Source organism: Accipiter gentilis, chromosome 24 (assembly GCF_929443795.1).
Source record: "Accipiter gentilis chromosome 24, bAccGen1.1, whole genome shotgun sequence".
NCBI lineage: Eukaryota > Metazoa > Chordata > Aves > Accipitriformes > Accipitridae > Astur > Astur gentilis.
This window is the reverse complement of record NC_064903.1, coordinates 23,807,233-23,830,800: the sequence shown is the minus strand read 5'-3', so window position 1 is coordinate 23,830,800 and position 23,568 is coordinate 23,807,233.

The window sequence follows — 23,568 nt, the reverse complement described above, 5'->3', positions numbered from 1 at the left end:
CCTGGGGGCAGTGCTGGAAGAGGAGCCGGGGAGGACTTGCCAACCCCGCACACTGGAACAACTTTCTTCCTCCAAATTTTCCGAGCTATACTGAGCACAAGGGAGTCTCCGAACGTGAATTTCCACTCTCGCTGCATATCCATGACCTCAAGTAAAATAAAGGAAACCTTTCCCGGTGCTGGGTCCCAAGAAGAGCCGGAGGGGTGCCTTGCCCCGGTTGTGAACCCATAAGTGAATCAATGGCAGGGGAGAGCGGGGCGACTCCAGCCCTCGCCGTGCGGCGCGAGGCTGACCCAGACAGGGGAAGGCAGCTCGGTCTCCTGCGATCGGTGGTGTCACACCCTTACGACAATAACCCCATTAACGTGTGCGCACATCAGAGACTTGCACGCGCCGAAGGAGAAGCAAAAAAAAAGAGCCCTTTCTGTCTGATAGGCTTCAAAAATATGTATTTGATTTTCAGATGTTAAGCTAGAATTGCATCCAGATGGACTTGGGGTCACACTCCCTGACACTGGCTTCCCATTACACTGATATTGAATGCAGATATGTTTTATATAGATAGCTTACAAATATAGCACAGTGTTGTTTCGGGTGAGTTTTTTTAAGCCATTTCCCCCGCCGGTCCCTGTGGTGCTGCGATTCCCATGTCTCCGGTGTCTTGTCGCTGCAGGCTCGGGGTTCCCGGTTGGCCCCGAATCCGTCCCACTAGGACAAGGGCGTTTGGGAACAACTCCCTCCACCTCCCAGCACCACGGCAGCTCTCGTGGTCTGGCTGTTTTCAGCCCCGGGTATATTCCCCTCCATCATCACCGGAGATGGGACGCAATTTTCGAGGCAAAGCAAACTTGCCCAGCCGCCGGCATCATCCACCCATCGTCCTGAACAACAAACAAATGCGAGCAAAACCAAAGCAGGATAAAAAGCAGCATTTAATAATATGGCAAGATTTGTGGGGCTTAATGTATAGTAGTAAATGTGGCAATAAAAATATACAGCTATTAATTGTGTCATTCCAGCACTGAGGGCCTCAGGCGATTTCAAGCCTTGCTCTTCTCTTTTATGGTGTCACCATGATCTGTTGATGGAATCACTGCCACGTTATAATAGGAATAGTCATAATAATAATAATAATAACAACACTAACAATAATAATATATTTTGCTGGCATACTATTCCTCCTAACTCTCCCAGGGTACTCTGCAATTAGATACTTGGAGAAGCCACAACAAATAACCATCTCTTCAGCCTGATTTACTCGGGAAGGGATGAGCTGTGTGTTCTGGGGAGCAGCGAGCATGCAGGATTTGGGCTTACCCGATCTATTTCCGTGACCTGCCTTTCTCAGGCGCCCCGTGGGACCCTGTGGAAGGGGATGCAGGGGGCCAGGTTGGCGTTGTCCCTGCGGGAGGTGTCTTGTGCTAGTCCCCATCCCCGTGAGAGCTGCAGCCGTGGAGAAAGGGGTGTTGTGCATCCTACAGCACCCAACACATCTCCCGCGGCCGGGGAGGAGCAGATGCAGCGGGGGCGAGAGCCGCTCAGCTGGTTATTTACAGCCCGTAACTTTGCTCGCTGAAGTTTGCTTCTTTTTTTCTGGTTGTTGAGTTATCCGGGAAAGGATCACTGTTTTCTCAAATGTATTCATTATCCAAAATTATTTGGGGCCTAACATAGGGGGGATCTTTCCACTGACTTAGCTGGGTTTTGGATTAGGCCCTTAATGAATAATTTCTGCAAATAATTCTTGGCCTGTGTCTTGTTCACAGGCAGTTTACTGCAAGAATTCAAAAGTCAAGCTGCTTTATTGGCCGTATAGGTCATATGGGATTATTTCCGTTCCCTGAGTAGATGACTCTTAGCACTGGGTCTTCAGTGCACACATTTTGTATTAATTCAAAATTTGCTTTCTATGAATATTTTACAAGAGTGCCTTAAAATTCACTGTTTCCATGGACATTCCTCCTCGTAACTCATTCTGTTTGCTTGAATATTAACTGAAGGCAAACAGAGCAGGGGTGTGCAGGGAGCCTGGCTGAGCGCGCTGGAGGAACGGGCACAGAGACTGGGGGAAATTCCACTGAGGAGCGCTTCACAAATGTCAGTGCAGATGAAATAAATAACTGTGCCCGCTCCAGGCCCTTGTGTCCACTCCCTCCTGCCTCTGCGATCCGCTGGCTGCCGGCATTCGCTCCAGAAGAAAGGAAAGCAATCTGTTTTCACCTGGTAACCTGGGCTGTCCTTCCTCACCAGAACGGAAGGAGTTGTGGTTTGAAACATTAATAAAGCGTGGAAAATGAGTTACTGGGGAGCGGTGGTTATATTTACCTTGCAAAGCATCTGCGAGCAATCCCGTCCACCCCACATGCCCCGGAGGACCCTCGGTCCTGAGACACGTCTGCTGGCAGGGGATGGCCGGGGCGACCGGCCGAGCACCTTCTGCTGGCAGGACGGGGATTCCCACCCATCTTCCCTCCACGTCTTTGCTTTCCCCCGGCGAGCACACAAGAGCTGAGCTGAACAAGGAGCTCTTTCTGTCTTGGACTCATTTCCAATGTCCTGCTTACAGATGCTCCTGAAACCAGTTTGTGTTTCAGGCCCTTCGCAACAGCTCTGCTGTGGGCACCAAGGGATGGAAAAGACTGGTGAGGCTGGGAGGGAGCGGGGAGTGGAACCCCTGCCGAAGCTGTCGACACTCCTGCCTCGGGCTCACCTCTCCTTTGAGCTGTTTCTGCTACCCCAAAAGCAGCATCCCGGCGTCCGAGTTCCCTGCACCAAGCACTGGAAGACCGGCAGGAATGGAGACTGCTGGTGCAGGCTGGAGGGGGCAGGTAGGACTTGACCCGGGCAGGTTGGTCCTGATCCAGATCTGGGGGGAAGAAGAGTCCCAGGGGCATCACGCTGCGGGACCAGGAGGTTTGCACCGTCCCTTCCCCTCCTCTGAGGGACCCAGAGCTGGAGGGCCGGGTTCAGCTCCCAGTTAGAGCAAGGGAAAACCAGAATACCCCAGTTGACCTCAACCCCTTCAGTGCCTATTTCCACCAGCGCACACCAAAGGGGAATCTGGCCCACAGCTTCCAGGCTGTCAAATCCATCACCTTCCCAAGAAGCCCAGACAAGAAAGCACATGTTTCCTGGCTGTCATGTAGCAAGGAGCTGAGTAACGGGGCGGTCTCTGCCTGGTGAAATGTGGATTGCATTTGGGCTGAGATTCTAATAGATTCTGATGCGATTTTTTTTTCCTGATTCGTACCAGGCCATCTGGATTTGTTTCTGTGAGATGCTGGTTTAATACACTTAAAATTTCCCATTGAGTCTCATGCACCAAAGAGAGGGGGAGGGGGGGAATGAAAAGCAAATTTAATAACAGAAAGACCTGAAATCTATTAAATATACATTAAAATACATTTGGTTTCCCAGTGGGTGCAAAGTGCCATAACGTTTTACTGGGTTTATGACGCTGGCAGAGGCTCTGAATGAAAATGGAGGAGAGAGTCCAGGGTCCCTGCTCAGTAGTTCACGGTGGAGAGACAGAGTCGTCTGCAGTTTGCTAACGCAGCAAAAACGGAAAAGGCTTCTCGGGTAGATCCACAGAGAGCGTGTTTCACATGTGTTTCCGTTAAGGATGTTCACAAAACCTGAACAGCAAGAGACATTCAGGTTCTCAAATTATTTGGGACTCTCGTTTTCCCTCTCGTGCTACAACTTTGGCAGGGCCCCTCCGCACAGCCCCCCCGCCAGCTCCTTCCCACTGCACGGCTCCTTCACGGCCCACGGATTTGGAGAGCCATGCGGAGAGGCTCCGCGGCTCTGGGCTGCCGCTTTGCCCCAGCAAAAGCACCACGTCCAGAGGCAGGGCTGGCTCCCTGAGCTCGGGCTTTCTCATCCCTAGCACGAGCAGGGAGCAGCCTGGTGCCAGCAGCGCAGGGCAGGACGCCGGGGCTGCTGCAGCCTGATCCCGGTCCCTAACACAGGGCAAAAAGCACGCAGCATCCCTGCAAGACAGCATCTCAAGCCCTAGGACTGTTGCAGCTACGTGCAGCATCTTGCATTTTCAGCAGACGAAATCCCCCCGTGCATTGCAGCGGGGAGAGCAACGAGCCGCCCCCCCGCGCAGCCGATGCCCACCGGTCCCGTCCCCGCAGCTCCCTGCATCCCACGGGGGTGTAACGCTGCTCGTGCTCCCCCCCGGCTCTGCCAGCACCCGGCCGTCCGTCCTCATCGGCAGGAACGTGGCTGGAGGCATTGCCGGTTTATCCGGACCTGCTGGTCTGGCCGCTCCGTGGCCCACCCAGTGCTACGGCTCACCGGCCAGGACAAGCTTGGGGGCTTAATTCCTCCCTTAACTGATTTGGGCCCTGGCGCTTTCATCCAGAGAGCACTGGTGCTTACTAAGCAGACTCCTGCCAAGGGGCTGAGAGAAACCCCTGGCTCCTTCCAGACAAGACGAGGGGGATGTCCCAGGTGAACGACCTTCCCCTTGGCAAAGGCCACCGTGCTATTTGTGTACGGACTCAGCCCTTCTGCATTTCAGGCATTTGCATCAAGCAGAAAGGGCTTTTCTTGGCATAATTCCGCTTTTCTCAGTCTGGTCCCAGTCCGCACATGGTGAAGCAAGTCATGAGAAAGTAACAGGAGGAAATACATGCACCCGTAACCACCAAGGGCTTCAGAAAAAGGTTTTGTTTGCACTTCTCCAAGGCTCCGGCTGTGCCTGCTTTGATGTAGAGCAGTTCAGAGCTCCGCAGCACCACGTGCGCGTGTTGCACGCCTGTTGCACGCCTGTGCGCGCACGTGAGCCGTGCCCGCAGCAGGGGACGGGCCGAGATGGATGTGCGGTGGGAACGCACGCCAGTGGGCGTGCGCACGTGGAACGGGCGCTGCGGTGGGTTTCCCGGGGGCCGTGGGGAGCCGGAGCCCCGGGATCTGGCTGGAGGGGGGGGTGGCGGGCAACACGGTGCGGCACGGCACGGCGCGGCACGGCACGGCGTGGCACGGCGGGGCTGCGTGTGTTCCTGCACACCCCCCCGTGTCAGCACCAGCGTGCAGCCCCGCTCCCCGCCAAGCCGGCAGCAGATGTTCAGGGCAGAGCGAGCCAGCGCCCGGCCAACTTTCCATGCTGGGAGGGAGACTCTTCCCTCTGCCAAAGTCAGGACGAAGCTTCCCCCAAGATAGGGTTAGCCAGCAATACGGAGATAATGGGAAGATGTTAAGGCAACACAGCTGGCAACCATCAGCACGCTGCTATGTGTCGGCTGCTGCAGCCCAGTGCTCCATTGTTCTGAAGGGAAGAGAAATACCGACCTCTGGCCGGCGTCAGAGCCAAGCCTGCTCGGTGGGTAGGGAACAGGAACAGGATGGGCTTCGGAAAGGAGACCAAAACACAGCCCGGATGGGTCACAGATGATTAATCTTGCAGGGAGCCGCTCTCACAGCTCCAACAGCTCCAACAGCTCCAGGAGACCCAGCACTAATGAGCCAGTGGGTGAATCCCACCACGCTGACTTTTAACGACGAGCTGGACGACAGCCAGCCCTTCCTCTCCCCCTCCCCGTTCCCACAGCCACCCCTACCAAGCCCCGCCGAGCTGTGCTCGGCCCTTATAAATCCCACCTCATTTCAGCACCAAACTTGGGAAACTAGGCGAAAGAGGACAGGATTAGGAGGGAGTTAAGGGGGCGGACAGGGGTGGGTGGCTGGGTTCCCTCTCCTTTCCCCGTCTCGGGCAGCCAAGCCTCGAGCAGAGCGGGTGGTGCAGCTCAGCCTGTCCCGAGCATCCCTGCCTCCAGCTCGGCGGACCCAAAATAGTCAGGTCCCGCAGACCCGGCAGGTGCACGTGCCTCTGCAGACAAGCCGCCCTGTCCTGCTTGTGCCTACCCTGGCAGGCAATGCCGCTGAGCGGCAGCGCGGCCCCGCAGCCCGAGCAGCATGCACACGGGCTCGGGAGATGAGCGTCATCCTTGGCTGCATCCACAAAAGAGGAGGGAGAAACGTTGTTACCCGGCCACATGGCATGAGGAGCCCGCTGCAAGGATGCTGCCTTCAGTGCTCTCGTCTGCGCTTCCAACCGGAGCAGGAGAACTTGGAACGGGTTCAGAAAAGAGCTGGGAGTGAGTCAAGGCGGTGGAAAATATGCATTACAGTGACAGAGCGAAGAAGCTCCGGCTGTTTAGTTTATTGAGGAGACCAAGAGGTGGCTTGCTCACGGTCTACAAGCATATGCATGGGGAAGAGATTTCTGATAGCAGACGGCTCTTTAATCTAGCAGGAAAAGGCATTACAACATCCCTAGTTGGAAGCCGAAACAAGACAAATCCAGATTAGAAATAAGAAGCACATTTTTAGCAGTCAGAGCAATTAAGCGTTGGAACGAATCCCCAGGGACAGAGTGGGATCTCCATCACTCGAAGTCTTTTAATGGAGACTGAGTATCTTTCTAAAAAATATGTTTCAGCTTGAGCATAAGCGATGAGTTTTCTGCCAAGGCAGCGGGCTGTGGAATGCAGGAGGTCAGCCTGGCTGGTCACAGCGGTCCCTCCTGGCCTGAAAATCCATCAGTTGTGCTATAATCTTCTGAAATGGGCAAAAAAATAACCCAGGACCAGGCTGGCACATTTATTGCCCTGTGCATTGGGTTTTGCCTGCAGAGCCTCAGAGTTGGAGCTCAGTCCTGCCGCCCAGGGCAGGGCCGCCCACACTGGGAAGGTGAGGACAAGCCAGGGCTGGAGCAACTGGTGCTCCCGGCTGGTGCGATGCTCCTGGGCCACTGCAGCAGATCTCTTCTTCTCCGCTGTGTCCCCGTGGCCAGCAGCCATGAGAAGTGCTCACATTGCGGGGACAGCCACTGGGGGACTGGCAGATGTCCCTATGCACCGTGCTTTGCGGGGGGGGGGGCAAAGAAACCTCCCCCAGGCAGGTCTGTGAGATGTGGACTCATGCCTGGCCCACCTAAGGTTAGGCAAACCCAGATGGAAAACCTGTTAGGGCTAGAAGAAAGCCAGCTTTGAATGGCTCCCTTTTAAATTAATTTAATTCCATTTTTAATGATTATTTTAAGGCTGCTTTTAGTCCCTAACAAAAGGAGCTTTAAAGTCTCTAGGAGCGGTGACTGTTATAAAAGGGGCAAGGGAAGGTGGGAAGCCCACGGGACTTCGTTAGGAACGCTAATGCTGATCGTAAGCCCACCGCTCAGCACGCCTCGTGCGCCAGCGTGAGGGAAGCCTGACAATTAGTACAGACCCACCAAAAAAAACCTTTTTCCCCTCCTTGACCCCTGGTAGGGCTCAAGGAGAAGATAAAGGCGATACGGCGCGGGCAGACACACAGGCACCGTGCCCGAAGGCAGTGCTCCCACGCTCGGCAGCTGCCCGGCCTCGTCGGGATCCGGCAAATGCCGAGCTGCCGATCCCACAGCCATTCGGGACCACCAGTGATTCCGCTACGCAATGCTAACACTGGCCCATCACAGCTCCAGCTGGGCGCTGGGCGTCCTTGGCTCTTCCAGCTCCTCCAGGAGCCACGTGTGTTTGGCCATTGGTACCACCACAGCCCTGGGGACTGATGGAGAAGTGCTATTAAGGCCCCATCCAGCAAACCACTGGTGCTTCCCAGTTGTGGGACGATGCCGTTGGCCGGTTACTGGACGTCCCATCGCCAGCTGGGACAAGGCTGAGCCTGGTGGGGACAGCAGCAAGACAGCAGACGTCAAAACAGCCCTTCCCAAGGGGGTGGGATGCTGGGGGACTTGGGGTTACCTGGTGCTGCGCCTCTGCGCTTGGCGTAGGTGTGCCACAAGGTCAGGATTAGTCAGTCTACACCACGGCAGGCAGCAGGCAGGCAGAAGGACAGGACGACGGCTCTACGGGTGGAAGGCAATCCAGCAACACCTGCCACTTGCCTAGGGAACCCAAGAGACAGTTATGACCCCATCAGCTAAGAATCTTCAAGCTTTTGATACTTTATTTAATTTAATGCTCCTCTCTCTCATCCTTAATTGCGTTTATCGTCATTAAAATATCAACAGAAGAACCTGGCTCCAGCCCAGGCTCACTGGTGCTCGCAGGAAATTTCCCATTTATTTGATGGATTTAGCCGATGCCCTGCCACCTGCTCTTGGCTCTGCCCTGCTCTGTCTGCAGAGGGCAAAACTTAGTCAGGGGTGAAGTAATAGCCAAAAAATAGAAGCAAATACACACGGGCACAGAAATTCAGCCGTTCTGGACCAGTTGGAGCGGTGGTGGGGCAGGATGCAACCTGGCATTCGCAAACCTCATCCTCGCCGGCCGAGGGATTTCTGGTGGCATCAGTCCATCTCTCTGAGCTGCTAATATTCAGTATTCATGGAGGCATTTTTTCTCCTTCAAAAGGAGTAATAAATATGAGCTAAGTCTCACAACCACTTTGGCACAACTCGGATTTTACAAATGGCAGAAATTAAAGGCAGAGCGGAAAGTGGCTGATGACGTTGCTGATCAAGGCAGGGGCTGGACGAGAGGCAGGTTAACACCAGCATCCCCCCGATGCCGGCTCCGTGGCTCCCTCCTAGCCCGGAGCTGAGAGCCAGCCTGTGCCTCCTCTCTTCTGCGACCTTCCTTCAGCTGGCTGCCCCTCTCCAGAGGCCGACAAAAGGGCAGCAAGGACTTTCCCCAGCCCAGGAGCCAGAGAGAGATGGGAAACAGCCACCTTGCTCTCTCTCTGGAAACCGGGAGCCACCTCTGTGTGTGTCTTCATGGTCCCTGAACTTCATCTCACAGCCTGTCCCCTCTCCAGCGGAGGGGGAGAAGGTGCTGAAAAATTAGCAAAGCATCAACCAGCCATGGAGTAAAGGAGGAGGAATTGAGAGGAGTAGTAACTAATACAACATATTAAAGCGTTATTCAATAAGATGTGGATGCAACTTAAGGTTTCCATTGCTCCTTCAGCACAAGCCTGGGGGAGGGTGCAGGTGACTCCCTGAGCATCCTCACCCCGTGAGGGACATCGCAAGGGGACCTCAGGCAGGGCTCAGCCTCTGGAGCGGGATACCGTGGCACACTGCAAGATGGAGAGGAGCAGGGAGGGAGGGATCCCACGGATTCACAATGATGGGATACCGAAGGGCCTGGGAAGGTTGATGTGAATCTTCCAGTGTCCATCAGGAGGAGGACATGGGGCAGCTCTGCCTGCCCAAGGACGGGCTGCATGACACCACTGAAGTTACACCAAAAGGTTCCCTCTCAAACTGGGGCACCAGATCTCCAAGGACATGGAGTACATAACCGGCCAACGTGTGCCTCGCTGTGGGGAGACTGGCAGTGGCAGTGGAAAAATCCCGTGTCTCATTTGGGGATGTCCACAGGGCCTCTGATTCAGGGGATAAGAGACACAGAGATAATGCAGAGATTGATAGAAAGATGGCACAGCTTGCCCCTTCCTTCCCTTCGGGTAGGGCTTTGATTTTCTTCAAATTACAAGTCAGCTGCTGCCTTCTGTTTTCTTCCCAGAAGAAAGACAATACACGTCCTCAGATTTCAAGCCTCTGCCCAGGGCAGCTCTGTTAACCAGAAAATAGGAGGCATGAAGCTACTTTGGGCTCCAAAATGGAAGAGAAACCAGACACGTTTGCATGTGAACATTTTTGCTGTCTCTGGAGCAGCAGAAATGCCTCTCCATGGACTTCTGTGGTTTCATTCTGGGTTTGTGATGAAATATGTGGCACAGGGAGGGGTTCATTAGCAAAGCCCCGGGAAGGTCTTGCAAAGCCCTCAAGTTCTCCAGCATGCTCTTTACCACAGGGAGAGCCAAAGAAAACTCCCTGGCCCCAATCCAGGGCTGCCTTTATCGCAGCAGGCTTTGAAACCAGGCAGGGAGGGCCAGAGCTCCCCGGTGCTGCAGAAACACACAGCTCTGCCAGCATCAAGTCCTGCCCCGGTGGGCAAGACTCCCGTGGAGGATGAGCCACCCGTAGCAAAACCTCCCCGACATCTACCAAGGCTGGGGAAGGATGAAGTGATGCTCTCAGTATCCAGTCTGTGAAAGACAGAGCCAGACAGATAGACAACAGCTTTCTCTAGGTCCTCATCCGTACTCCCTGGCCGGGGGTGACCCCCCCCGCCCCACCAGCCCTGCGCAGTGCCCTCGCTCTTGGGTCACATCTCCAGCCCCACTGCTGGCGGGTGGGATACGGGCTGTGCCCCATAACTCATAGACCCTCTGGACGCTTGTGAGATGGTGGTTGTCTTCATTGTGTCATCAAAGCTCTTTTATTCCTCCTCCGAAAAGGAAAGCTTTCAGGTTTTTGTACTGGTGATGTTCGTCAGACAAATCCCCTCCAGTGAAGTCCTCTAAGGGGAATCAGACTCTCTCGTCGCTGGCTCACCTCCCCGCTCCCCGGGTGCTCTCAGGCGTGCCATCAATTGCTCATGTGTGTGGAAACAACACAGCCCACATCAGAGGCGAGCCCAGCCTCCCAGAGCACTCAGAGGAGGCTGCAGGGAGGTGGGATGCTCTCCCACCCTGAGGAGAGGGGACAGAGAGGCTGGGGATGGGCAAGTCACGTGCCTGATGGCATTTCTGGAGCGCAGGCAGGATGGAGAGCCAGCAGGGTAGAAATGATCACATTTAAAATACATGGCATGACAGCAGAGGAGCCGGCACGGCTGCTCCTGGCCACGTCGCCCCTCAGGCGAGGGACACTCGCTGGGCTGAGCCCCTGCAAATTTCGGGCAGCAAAGGCGAGGGCTCCTGGCTTCGGCGTCTTTTCTTTCCTCCCCAGCTGGCCCACCTAATAAATAAAGAAACTTGCTGGTTCAAACAGAGGAAGCTGAAAATTTAAAACGTTGGTTCTGGCACAGACGAACACTTCTTTGGGGAAGAGGCTGAGCATCGGCTGTTCCCGCTGCAAGCAGAAGATGTCCACGTGCTCTTCCATAACTCGGGCCACCTCTCAGCAAGGACGGGCCCATGGAAGAGCTCTCCCTTGGCAGCCTGGCAGAATAAACCCAGAAAATAAGAGCTGAAGCGGCAAGTAGGTGCCTCCGTGCCTCCTTCTGCAACCCGGAGAGCAAGAGGTGCCCGAAGCGGAGATGCCAGAGGAGATCAGGGCTCCGGCGAGGGCCTCCGGCCAGCGGCACAGGGCAGGAGAGCTGCAGGGATGGCACAGGGCAGCCCGGGTGGCCGGGGACACCCAGCAGACAGCCGCTTGCTGCACAAGCAGATTCAGCCCTCCAGATGGTAGAGAGATAACTAATTACACACTAATTATTAATCAGTTCCCTGTGATTTTATCTTAATTGGGCTTTTTCCTATCCAGCCTTCTACAGCATCTCCCCGGTTTTGAGCGAGCGGCGCTGAGCCGCGGTCCCCTCGCTGCTGGGGTCACCCGTGCCCCGTCTGTGCGCACCCCGATGCGGGGCGGCGAGGCGGGGGGGGGGGGGGGGGAGCCCTGGAAAGCACTGGGAGCTCTCAGAGTCGTTTATGGGAGCGCAGCACCTCGGGGCATCGCCCGCCGGCTTTGTTTGCCTATAAAAAGCCTGAGCACTTATGGTGCAGTATGAATAATAAATACGTAAGAATAATCGATAACGGGAGAATAGCTAGGTTGGGGCTGCCAGGGCCATGCGACAGCATCGTGCCTCTTCTCCTCTCCGTTCCTTTCCCCTGCCAAGGCAAGGCAGGACTTTGCCTCACCATCCGCAGCGGAGCTGACACCGCTCCACCACCCTGTGTCTGTTTGCAGCCAGACCCCAGACCTCCCCCCAGCCCCCCCTGACCCCCAGGGTCCCAGCTGGGACAGGCTGAGCCGAGCAGCCCCTCTCCAGCCCGGCACCCAGCAGACCTGCTGGTCTCTTCCCAGCTCCGGCCGTCCCTGGTGGGAGCAGACAGCCCAAGCCCGGCGAGTGGCATCGCTGCCCCGGCCCCCTGGCCCTGACCCGGAAAACTCAACCGCATCCGCACCGACCGCGATGGGAAGAGAAACAAACCGTGGACCGTTCCTCGGATTTCCTCCCAGGAAAGGAACTATTGCAGCAATTAGCGCACACAGACTCTAATGATCCCTTGCAATAATTGTGGGAGGGAAAGAGGTTTGTGAAGGTAGGTGCTGAGAGCGCTGGGTTGGGGGGGCTGCCCCGTGCCGGAGGGGTTTGTCCCAGCAGCCAGAATTGACGGCGGGGCTGGGAAGAGGAGCGTTGGCATCCGGAAAATATAGTTTGTGTTCAGTCCTGCCACCGCCTCCGGGCACGACCGAGCAGCCCAGGAGGGTGAAGCATCGCACTGCGGCATTTCTGGGCTGGTAAAGGGTGGCAAGTTTTCCCTTAGGCCCTCCCTAACAAATGCAGCCCAGCACCGCCAGCACCCTGCAGGCGATGCCAGCCCCAGGGCACCGCAGGCAGCGCCCGGCTGCTGGGATCTGCCCAGCCTGGGCTCTGACTTACGGGCAAGAGCTCCATGGCAGTGCTGAGATGTGCAGGCACCCCACGGGGCTGAGCTGGGGTCCCTCTCGGGACCCCCGAGTGCGGTGGTGAGGTGGGGAGAGCTCGGGGACAGCAGGAATCCCTGGGAAAATTTTTACATGATTTATTCATATTACAGGTATTTCGGTGCGTTGGCTGTAATTAAAGTTCAACATCTGAAGCAAAATAAGAGCAAAAATCTTCCAACCACTTTAAAGAGAGACTTTGAGAGAGGAAAGCAATAAAACATGCCGTGCTTAAACAAATCCTTTCTACCTTTCATCATTTCCCTTCACAGTCCTGGCTAATTATCAAAGCTATCTGTGTTTCGGGAATGAGCCCCACTCCTAGGCCCCTTCCCCTGCTCCACCCTGCCTTGCAGTTCCACTCCTTTCTCCGGTGTATCCCAGTCCTTCCCAGTAAAGCACCAGTGATGCCAAGCCCTGGCTGGCGGGAGCCACTGGGAAGCCAAGCCCCGAGCACAGCAGGCGCTGCCGGGGTCCCAACCCCAAGGACGCAGCCTGGGCTCCCGCCAGCAGCACAGGGGAGGTGACAGCAGCCCCGGGGGGGGACACAAGCCTTTCCCCACCACAGGGACACGGCAGGGTGCTCAGCATCCCAGGGAGCCGCTTTGCCTGCGGCTGGCCTTCAGCCGCGCTGGGCATCTGCCGCAAATAACGGAGCCCTTATAGTCCCTGCCACGTTCCGGCTGGCATTGTTCACTGGCACGAAATTCACCCCCCAAAATGATTTATTTTAAAAAATGCGAACAAAGGCAGGGTTCTGACTTGGCTGCAGGGCATGGCGAGAAGGGAAGGAGAAGGAAAGACTGAAAGCTCCCATTGAGCGGGCTGACTCCGGGATAGCGCTCGGCCGTGGGGAAGCACGGGCACGTCTGGGTGCTTTGTGCCTGACCCTGCTCCGGCGGTTCCCAGACTGGCTCCCTCCCGGGCTGGAGGGCTGCTGCCACCCGAACAAGCTGTGTTTTCCCAGGAGAGCGGCGTCCAGACCATGTAGCATCCCGCAGCATCCCTCGGGGCAGACACCACTGCTCCCACCCACGGCAGGACCCCCGCGTTCCTGCTTGTGGACCCCAGAAAGGGACAGAGAGCTGATGCGGTGGGCGCCTGCCCGGCCCCACGGCGGCAGCTCAGCCCCCGTCCCCTGCCCCAGGCAGGCTGGATGCGGCGGTGGAGCAGAGCGTGGCAGCTCTCCGTCGTGCTGTGGGGTAGAGCTGCAGGAAAACAGCTCTCAGGGTGAGAAAGGTGGCTGCTGGGCAGAGGGAATGCTGGTGTCTCCAAGGGGCTGTACAGCTGTTGGTGGATCCAGTGGTCCGTGCTTCAAAGCATCCATCCGACTCCCAGCAGCCCGGGAACAGCTATCTCCCACACCTGCTTGCAGAACTGATTTATCTATTTAGGTTTCCCCTAAAGCCTGGCAGGAAAACAAAGAGGGAGAAATATGAGTATGATCACTAAAATAACAATCACTTTAATGCATTATCAAGCAAAATGATTTCCTAGTAGCAAAAGGATGATGGAGTGAAGCCATCAGGGCTTGCGGGAAGGCAGCATGCAGCATCCCTTGAGAGGCCAGAGCAGCCGGAGCAGCCCCAGGGTGCCGGGAGCTGCCTTGGGAAGACCCATGAGGATGGGTGCTGCAGGAGGGGCTGGACCAGCTTTTGGGAAGGAAACACCAGGAGAGGCCGCAGAGTGAATTAACTCTTCCACTTGGGAAGGGGGGACGTTGGCAGAGGGGGAGACCTACTTTCTCCATGGAAAGAAAATAGCCTTTCTCTTAACGCAGATGGGTTCCCGGAGCCAGCTGTGTCCTCTAGAGCAGCGGCTGCTCACCAGCAGATGAAGGGGGAAACGTGGAAGGAAGAGAAAACTATATGGAAGCCCTGGAGTGCAGAGTTCACAGCGTTACGGCAGCATCCGCAGCAGCCTGCCAGAGTCTGGGGATTTCCCTTCCCGTTTCAAAGCCAGCTACTCAAATAGCTGATCCCTGCCGAAACGTCTGCTCCCTGGGGAAAGCTGGATGTACTCCACTTAAGTGCTTGTTGGCAAGAGGGATGCACAGTACGGCAAGGGCAGCGCGCATGGAGCGGGGGGAGACCTGCCAGCTCTCTTCCCGCTTCGTTACTGGGACCAGCAGCACAAAGAGGAGGGAGCCAGGGATGGAGCCGTCAGAGCTGCCGGCACCCGTGTGTGCGCGGTATCTGCCCCGGTCCCGGTGGGTCATTCAGCCTCCGGAGGCCCTTGGACGTGCCAGGAGCCAGAACAGGAGCTGGAGAGGTAAAATAGGCAGAAGGGAGAGGAGAGAAGGCAACCCTGGAGAGGATGCCCGGTGCTGGGCTGGGACCCTGCTCCCGAGGTTGGGGGACACGCAGGGATCAGCCGGCAGGAGCACCCGGCTGCGGTGCAGTATGAGCTGCTTTGGATGCAGCAGCACTGCCATGGTCATCCTGCCCGCGGGGAACGAGACAGCACCGGGACCCTGGACCACTCTCCAGCAGCTCGGGGTGGGTGTGCAGGTGGGATCCCACGCTCCATCCCATCCCCCGTGGCTCTGCGGGTGGTGGGGGTCCCTGGGAGCCCACCTCTCCTCCAAAGCCCTGCGTGGGCAGCTCCGGGGCTGAGAAGCTGGCTTGCCCCTCTGCAGCGCTCATCGCCCACCCTGTGACCCTCACACAGCATCCATCACCTTCCCACCCCGAAATGCCCCCCCCCCCCAGCTGGCTCTGCACCCTCGTCACTGGGACACACACTGAACTTGCTCACTCCCAGCGATGCAGGGCTCCCAGCCCTGAGCCACCAGCATGGAGCGGAAAGAAGAGAGTGATGCTGCTCTCCAAGTCAGCATGTTTTTTTGGTCTGGGTTTCTTTTATTTTTTATATACAGTACTGAGAGGCTTTTGGCAGGTCAGTTCTGCGGCCATGCCAGCACGGCGAGCCGCTTGCCAGCTGCCTGCTTGCCACTGGCTGCCTTCTGGTTTGAGTTACCCAGGCTGGTCACATTCCAGTGTAAAGTGCATTTTTTTCCCCTCTCTTCCCCTTCCCCCCCCCCCCCCCCCCCCCGTCTCCCTTCCAGGAGCCCCCTTTGATTTAGTGCTTGTGAAAAGCTGCAGGACATGGCCCCGAGCTGCGGTTCAGGTACAGAGCAGTGGAGCAGAGCGCAAATTGCTCTGGATTAACCTGCCTGTGGAAATGGGGCCCGAGCATCCCTGCGATGCCAAATTCTGCTTGTGCCCTGGTACCCGACAGTGAGAAGGGCTGGGAGCAAGAGCACCCACTTCAAACCCCCCCAGACAGGGGTCGGACACCCCAAGTGCCGGCTGAGACGTGCTGGTGAGCGGTGTGGGTAAAGGCGCTGGCAAAGATTGTGCCAGGGACCCCCCAGCCTGGCGAGGAGAGAGGCTGGCCCGGCCCCAGTGCTGCTGTAGAGGCTGGACCACAAGCACCAAAGTTTTCTGACAGTTGAAAAACTTCACAGAGCCCGCGCAAATGCAGAAAGCCAATAAAAACAAAATCAGCTACACCTGCACAGAGGGAGGAGGGGACCGACTACTGTATAACCTTAACACAACATCCTTTAGAGCATATGCAAAATGGTATTAAACAGGATCAGTTCCGGATTGGTAACAAAACCCAGGAAAGCTTAAGTGTCAGGCTCAGAAATGCTGCTCTGAGTGTGTCCCGCGCCTCGCCGGGGCTGTGGCTGGCCTGCAAAGAGCCAGGTCCCCCTGTATCCAGGAGTCCCTGGGCCCACCGGTGCCACCGGGATGGATGGATGGCAGAGCAGGGAAGGATGCAGAGCAGGAGCATCCCTGCCGCTCCATCCTTGCTGCTCCATCCCTGCTGCTCTCAAGCGAGCCGGTTCCTGCACAATCTCCAGCCCAGCTCTGCAGCTCGGTGGGGTCGGGATACTCCCGAGATGCAGCCACACATCGGGATGATGCTTCGGAGCGTTTGAAATTTGACCACTGCTAAGGAAAAGATGAGGAAACCGAAGAAAAGAAAGAGGGCTAATGTGAAAATAATAAATTGCAAACATTCCTGTGGTGGAAGTGGATTCTCTGCCTCCTTTTATCCCTGCATATTGTCTTCGCAGCAGCCGTCTGTGAAATTGCACTGTTATTGAAGTAATTCTGGGGGTAATTAGAGTTAATAATTCAGTATTTTATTTCTATTCTCCAGTTACTGCAGGGGGAAAAACATACATATATATAATCCAGGGAGCAAAGGCGGAGTTTTCCTTTTCATGGCAAAAATAGCTTTGTCTGGGTCGAATCCTTCCCTGCGCCCACCCACGTCCCACAGAGCCCACCTCCTGCCTGCTCCCTGCCTGCGAGCAGTGCTGCCTGTCCTGCTCCCCATCCCCTCCACCGCCACCTTCCCCGCTGGGGGACCCCGGCCCCGCAGCTGCACCCGCGGCCTTTGGACCATCCCCGGCTGGGATTTGGGTTACCAGAGAGGGGAGAGCCGGGCGCTCGCACCGCTCCGAGCACCCACTGCCCATCGAGACCACAGCCCCCGGCCTCGCCGTGGTCCCGGCGAGGGGCTGCCCGAGCCGGGTGGGCGCAGACATCCAGCCATCGGCATCTGCAAAGTGCCACGGGCCGGTCACCGTCTCATTGCGTTTACCCCTCTGAAACATTAAAGCACTTTTCTGTTAAATTATTTGGAATTAAGTTTGGCAGCGGAGCCCTTTGGGAGGGATCAGATTGATTTCCTCAGTGAAATGAGTTTGGAGAGGACTCAGTCTGGTTCCCTGTGCTAATTATCCCATGCAATAATTAAGCCGTCAGCAGTTTGGGAGATGGAGGTTTATCTGGGGAGGGAAGGGGAAGGTGAGCCCACCCCAGGGGCTCTGCTCAGGCCCAGGGCTGGGCTCAGCCTTTCGAAACAGGATTAGGGCAAGAGACAGACCCAGCGCAGGAGTTATTAGAGCAGGAAATTTCAAATTATATGGAAATAATCTTCTGAGTGAGAGTTTATTTTGGAACTTTAGACTTAATAATTCAGCACTTCTGGGATTTGGCATGTGAAGTGACAAAGATTAAAGGCATATTGTCAGGTTCACAATTCGGTATTTTCAAACAATGCAGCTCCTTACCTGGGTTACAAACACAGTGGGACTTTATCTGCTCCTCACTAATTCCCACGCTCCGGGCTCCACATGCGTGGAAGGTCCTCCGCTCCCCGCTGAGCCGCGGGGATTTAATAGCCCGGACAGTGCTGGAGCGAGGTCTCAGATTACTAAGACTAAAATATTCTTCAGAACATGTGCTAGCACATTATGAAGTATAATCATAAATAATTAAAACTTAGCTACACTTGTCAAATAAATGAACAAAGTACATTTTGTGATGTATTATCCTTCCCTTTCCTTGACTGTGTTTGTCACTAGCTCTTCGAACTGGGCAAACTATTTATAGCAAACAACTTATTCAAAGCATTTTGCCTTTTTTTCTTTCTTCCTGCTTGTGAATTGTTCATGAACAGACTCTGATTCTTTACTAATTTGTTCGCTCTTCATAATTGCTCAAAATACGTTTCATGTGCATCCACTCCAGCGCGCGGGCTGATTGCAAACAGCTTCCATGACATCCAGTTGCTATTTTTGTTGCTTCCAGCCTCAGGATTGCCGCTTCAGCCCCGTTTCCCCCCCGCCAGTGCAAGACAAAGGGACCAGAGCCCGGGTTCACCCGGCAGCCTGAGCCCGACGGAGGGAGGCCGGAGCTCCATCTTCCCCACCAGCGGGATGGCCAAGGACCCGACTTCAACTGCAAATCCCCATTCCAGCTGCGTTAAGTTGAGCCTCTCCATGAGAAGAAGCATTTTAGCTGGTCTCCACGGACAGGTCCCACTCGCCCACTGGCCAGGAGGTCGAAGGAGCGATGAGCCGCGGGGTTGAGCTCCCCATCCCTCCGGGCAGCTCCGGGCTCAGGCGAAACTGCGAGGCGGGTCCAGCCTGGGATGTGCCGCGGGAAGCCGAGGCGTCTGGGGTAACGTTGCTCAGGGGTATCTCTGACTTGGGCTCTGGCCATTGGTGCAGGATTTTACATGACCCAACCGTTCTGCTTTGTGGCTGGGTTCATGGCAAATACGCAGAACGAGCTACTCGGGGGAGGAAAAAAAAGGAGTTCAGAGCAAGATTTTAGCATTCAGGTGGTTCCTCTTTCACTGGTTGGGTTATTTTCATACAGAACTACACTGCTTTGTTTGTTGTTTTTTTTAATAAAGGAGAAAGCACCTTCAAAGCAGCATTTCCGTTAACCCCTCGCTGCCCGTGAGTCCCAGTGCTGCATGTAATTCCAGCGGGCAGCAAGGCAAGAAGCCAGTGGTGGTGGCTTTGGGCAGGCAAAGATGAGGGAGGAGAGCAGAAGTCCCCCACCCCCCTGAAATTCAAGGGAACCCCCTGAGCCTCCACGCTGGCTTCTGCTGCTGGGGGACCACTGGAGCAATCCAAGGTATGGACAAGGAGAGTCCTGGCCACACACGGTGAGATGGGCACCATGGGTCCGGCCATGGGGAGCTGCTGCAGTTTTGTTATCAGTTTTCAGTTTTGCAAAAAACACGTGAAAAAAAAAATTGTAAAAAAAAATTAAAACAATTCAACAGGGACACTTGTGAGAAGCCAGAAGAGGAAACAAGAGAACCGGTGGCCAGGGAGGAAACCTCTGCCATCACCCAGGCAGAGGACAGCAGCCCTCGTTTCCAGTTGCCTGCCACTTCCCCGTTGGCAGGACCAACCGGTGCCGGCGCGGTGCCGGTGCCGGCCGCGGTGGCGGTGCCAGCTCTGCCCTCGCTGCTGCCGGTCCCGGGGCCGGCAGCGGGGCGAGCCAGGGGTGACTCAGGAGATGCGAGACAGCCGGGCTCACCTTGGCCTGGGGGGGAATGTCTGGCATCTCGCCTCCTCCGAGGCTGCGGCGGGAGGTGTTGAGACCATCAACCCACCAACCACCGGCCATGAGAGCGGAGCTGGGGGCGGAGGAGATGAAAGCGGGGCGGTGGAAGGCACCCGCAGACAGCGGGATGCCGACACGCCCGATGGCTTGGTTTCCGACTCGGGTCCGCACCCAGGTGAAGACAAAGAGCCTGAGCAAGAATTTGACTGCAGGCTGGTGTCTCGTCAAGGCATCGTCATGCCGGCCTCGTCTGGGATGTGCACAGCTCATGGGAAATTTCCAGCCAGATCACCGGAGGCACCCGGCGCCCCACACCTTCCCACCTGGGGGGCAGCTGCCCCACACCTCCCTCCCCCCCGAGGATGCTCCGTGCTGGCTTCTGCATCCTTGGTCCCTCCTCATCAGCAGCTTTCCCAACACCTTTCCCCTCTCCCCCCGCTCCAGACAGGCAGCTCCCTGATACAGCTGTAATACTCCTGGTATTTCTGATGTGTCTTTGCCCCAAGGGAGCTGGGGACCTTCCAGTTCTCCTGTTCCCAATGCGGTTAGTCAGGAAACGCAGCCCCGTCATCGCAGCCTCCAGTGCAGTCACGGACCGGCTCCCCGGGGAGCACCCCGCCGCGGGCGCAAGACCATCGCCCAACGCCTGGCCCATCTCTGCTCAGGGCTGCGACGATGCTAAGGGATTTGGGAGGATTTTAGGCCTTTCTGTGTCTTTCCTAAACGCAGAAAATGAAGAGGTACTTAAGAATCTGCTGTTTATATTGAAAGCTAAAATCCCTTTAGAATTTAATCTCCCGGTGATGGATTTAAAACTGTTACAGACAGTCGAGTTCTTTTTTTGTCGCGGGAGTCGTGGTAACTCTTTGAAGCGGGATTTTATTGCAAACAGGGTATCTGTCCCCGAGGACCCATCACAGCAATGCCCGTATCTGGCTGTGGGCGACAGACGTGGCTGGGGACGGGAGGTCCCACAGGGGACATTCCTGAGCCGTGACGTACGGAGGGCGCACGGTGGCACCTGCGGATGCATCTCAGCAAGAGCATCGCTGCGAGGACCAGACCTTCGCTCTGCCTCGTGCCGTACCTTCTCCCCAGGGAGACAAGCGATGCTCCGGGCTCGGCGGGATGCAGCGCTGGCCCGGGGAGCTGCCCGGTACTCACAGGGGATGCGCTGGATGCCTGGCTGCCACACCGGGATTTGCACTCCCTCTCTAACATGAAAGCAACCAGCTTGCTTTAAATGGGTACAATTACAAAAAGAAAAAAAAAAAACACAAAACAAAACCCTTTATTTCCAACAAAAAGGGAATGGCCAAAAGACTGGGCCTGCAGCAGCGCAGCACCCCTGGCACCGCTGAATCAGCCCTGGCTCAGAGGAAGGAACCGCCACCCTCTGAATCACCAGCCCGGTGCTGGCGAGTGCCGGCTCCGCCACCCCGGCTCCCATCACGGCACAGCTGACCCAGTTCCCGCTTCACATGTAAAAGCTGGTGAGATTATCCACCCCGGCCATCCATCGGGCTGCAGACACCGTGCGTGCCCGCGGGGGAGGAAGGGCTGAGATCGTTTTGATGTCGTGTGGGGGGAGGCGAAGGAAAAAGGAGAGGGACCTGGGGGCAGACCCACAGGGCTGGGTCACAGACTTTGTTGTACCTACCGCTCTAGCCCACAGAGCCCGCACGGACCCGAAGGTAGGCGATGGATGCTACCTGCCATCACCATCACTGGTCCCCCATGGCCCCACCGCTACTGGCGTGGCAGCAGCCAGCGAGAGTGGGGAACAGCACTGAAAGATGGAGGGGATGGAGGGCAGTAAACACTTATCCAGCCCTCTATCCCAAACCAGCCCCATCATCTTGCAGAAAAACACTGCTCCCCCTTGCCCTACCAGCACCCCACAAGCTGGGGAGGTGCAGGCGAGCTTCTGCGTGCGCTTGTAGCATCTCAGGGAGCATCCCCGAGAGCTAAGCCTGGAGACGAGCTCTCACCCCTCCTCGGCAGTAAACCTGCCGGCGGGAGTCACTGACCTTGTCCCCATCTTTCAGCTGCTGTTTCAGGAGACTGAGAGGGGAGACACAAGGTCGCTGTCTCTTGCCTGGCAGCGGCTGAGTGGCCGTTTCATCACCGAGGAATAGGCTGGTGCTGAAGAACGCCTTGGCCGGGGGAGAGGAGCTGACAGACGGGCAGGGGGCTGGGAAAGCAGGGAGGGCGCGGGGCTGCAGGGAGCTGCGGGAAAGCTGAGACCCTTTGTCTTTATCCAAAGACCCCTTTTACGTTCCTGCCCCACGGGGGGGCCTGGCACAGCCCAGCCAGACCGCTCGGCCACGGGGCACAGGGAGTCCGTCTCGGCACAGCTCCTTCTTCTGCCTGGAAAAAGCAGCTCTAGCCCCAAACCCCTCCTAACGTTTCCCTGAGCCTGGGCTTCGGAGCTTCCCATCGGGTAGCTGCCATGCTATCATGCATCTGTCTCGCTGGAAACTTGCTGGAATGACGTGCTCGAGAGACCTGTCAGATTTGGTTAAAATTAGCCAGTGGACTCAAAGTTGTTACCGGGGGACAGATGGACGCTCGCGCACACACTGAGCGTGCGGTGTGTGCCCAGCAGCTCCGGGAAACCGAGCTCCAATAACCGCGGTGAGTCTGTGCTTGGAAAGGACGCGGGACCGGAGGTTGAGCGGGGACTGTGAGACATGCCGGAGTGGGCTTGGCAGATGGTGTCTGTGGCAGAGGGGCTGGAAATAGGGCTAAAACCTGTCCTGAGGGGGGAGCTGGCCCTGAGCCGGCCCGACAGTACATTGTGCTGCTTATTTCCCCACCGGAGGAGCGGAGGTTCGGCTCCAGAAGAGCCCAGCCGCAGAAGATGCTCCTGAAATCTTTCATAACGGAGAACGAGGGTGAGCGGCCACCACCCCAGCCTGGCAGCCTTTTAGCAGCCGTCATCAAGGAGAGAAAGAAATGCTCAGCAGAAAAGCCTGTCATTTGATAACAACCACGAGAGATGATAACGTCCTCCTGTTTCCCCGTGGCCGGCCGCAGGACCAGGAAGGACAAAAGCCCACGTGCGGGCAGCGTGCCCCGACCATCCTCCTCTCCAGGGGCTGAGAAAAGCTGCCTGGGAGGCCCAAGGGAAGAACCAGGGGAGAGACAGGGCAGACAACCCACCCCAGGGCTGTGCAAGCTGGAAAAACCTCCTTTCTGCAGGGCTCTGCACTGGGGCTGCTGAAAATCCCGACCGTCCTCCCAGCACAGCCTGCAAGGGTTCAGCATGCGGGGATACAGGTCAGGCGCCTGCATCGGTGAATTTTTCTCCTTTGCCAGTCCCTTGCAGTCTCGCTTTATGCTGGCCTGTCACCAAGCCTTTATCCATCCCTGCGAGCATCCCTGGTCCCCGGCGCAGATACCCGCTCCGCGCTGCCTGGCTGTTGATATTGCCGGAGCCCATCAGCCGGTGCCGCTCTCCTGGCAGGTCCTACACCCTGTTCACTCTCAGGCAGATAATTACCATCTCCCGGACTCGGTCGTAATGAGCCCAGGTGCTCATTTCCCATCCAAGCAATTTACTCGGCAGATCCTCCAGCAAAAGCGGAGTCCCACCGAAGGGCCTGGGAGAACGGCTGTGCCTGTGATGGATGCGTAGGACATCTGAGCAAAATTACTTCCTCAAGGCGGGAAGTGAAAAAACAGATAAGGAAAAAGACTGGAGAGCATGGGGAAGAGGGAAGGAAGAGAGAAAGAGATGAAAGGGGAAAATGCAGCCTAGGTAATGAAGGCAAGGGAAAGCCAGAGAGGCTCTAACAGATGTTCTTCTGCAGGTTCCCTATGCCTGAGCCCTCCGGCACCTTAGCAAATACAGTCCAAAACAGCATCCTAGTAAACACAGGCCATGCGCCTATAGAAATACGGGCAACCAGCGAGCTACAAAGAGTATCAGAACACAAATGGGAAACTCAAAGGCAAAGGAAAACATCCTGCTCTGCAGCAGAAGCACGTGCTGGGTGAGGGATGGGGAGCATCGCCGGGGGCCCTGGAAGAGCAAAAGGGGAACCCAGGAGCCCGCAGCCGGCGCTGGCTGCCCAGGCACGCTGATGCTCTGCACCCTGCAGCTGAGGGCTGCGGGTGACATTCCCTGCAACGGCTCCCGAGGAAGGAAACCGTGTTTTGGAGAAGCGAGAGCTCCGTGAGCTGCCCAGCCTCCAGCCTGACCGTGCTCAGACTGACAGCCAA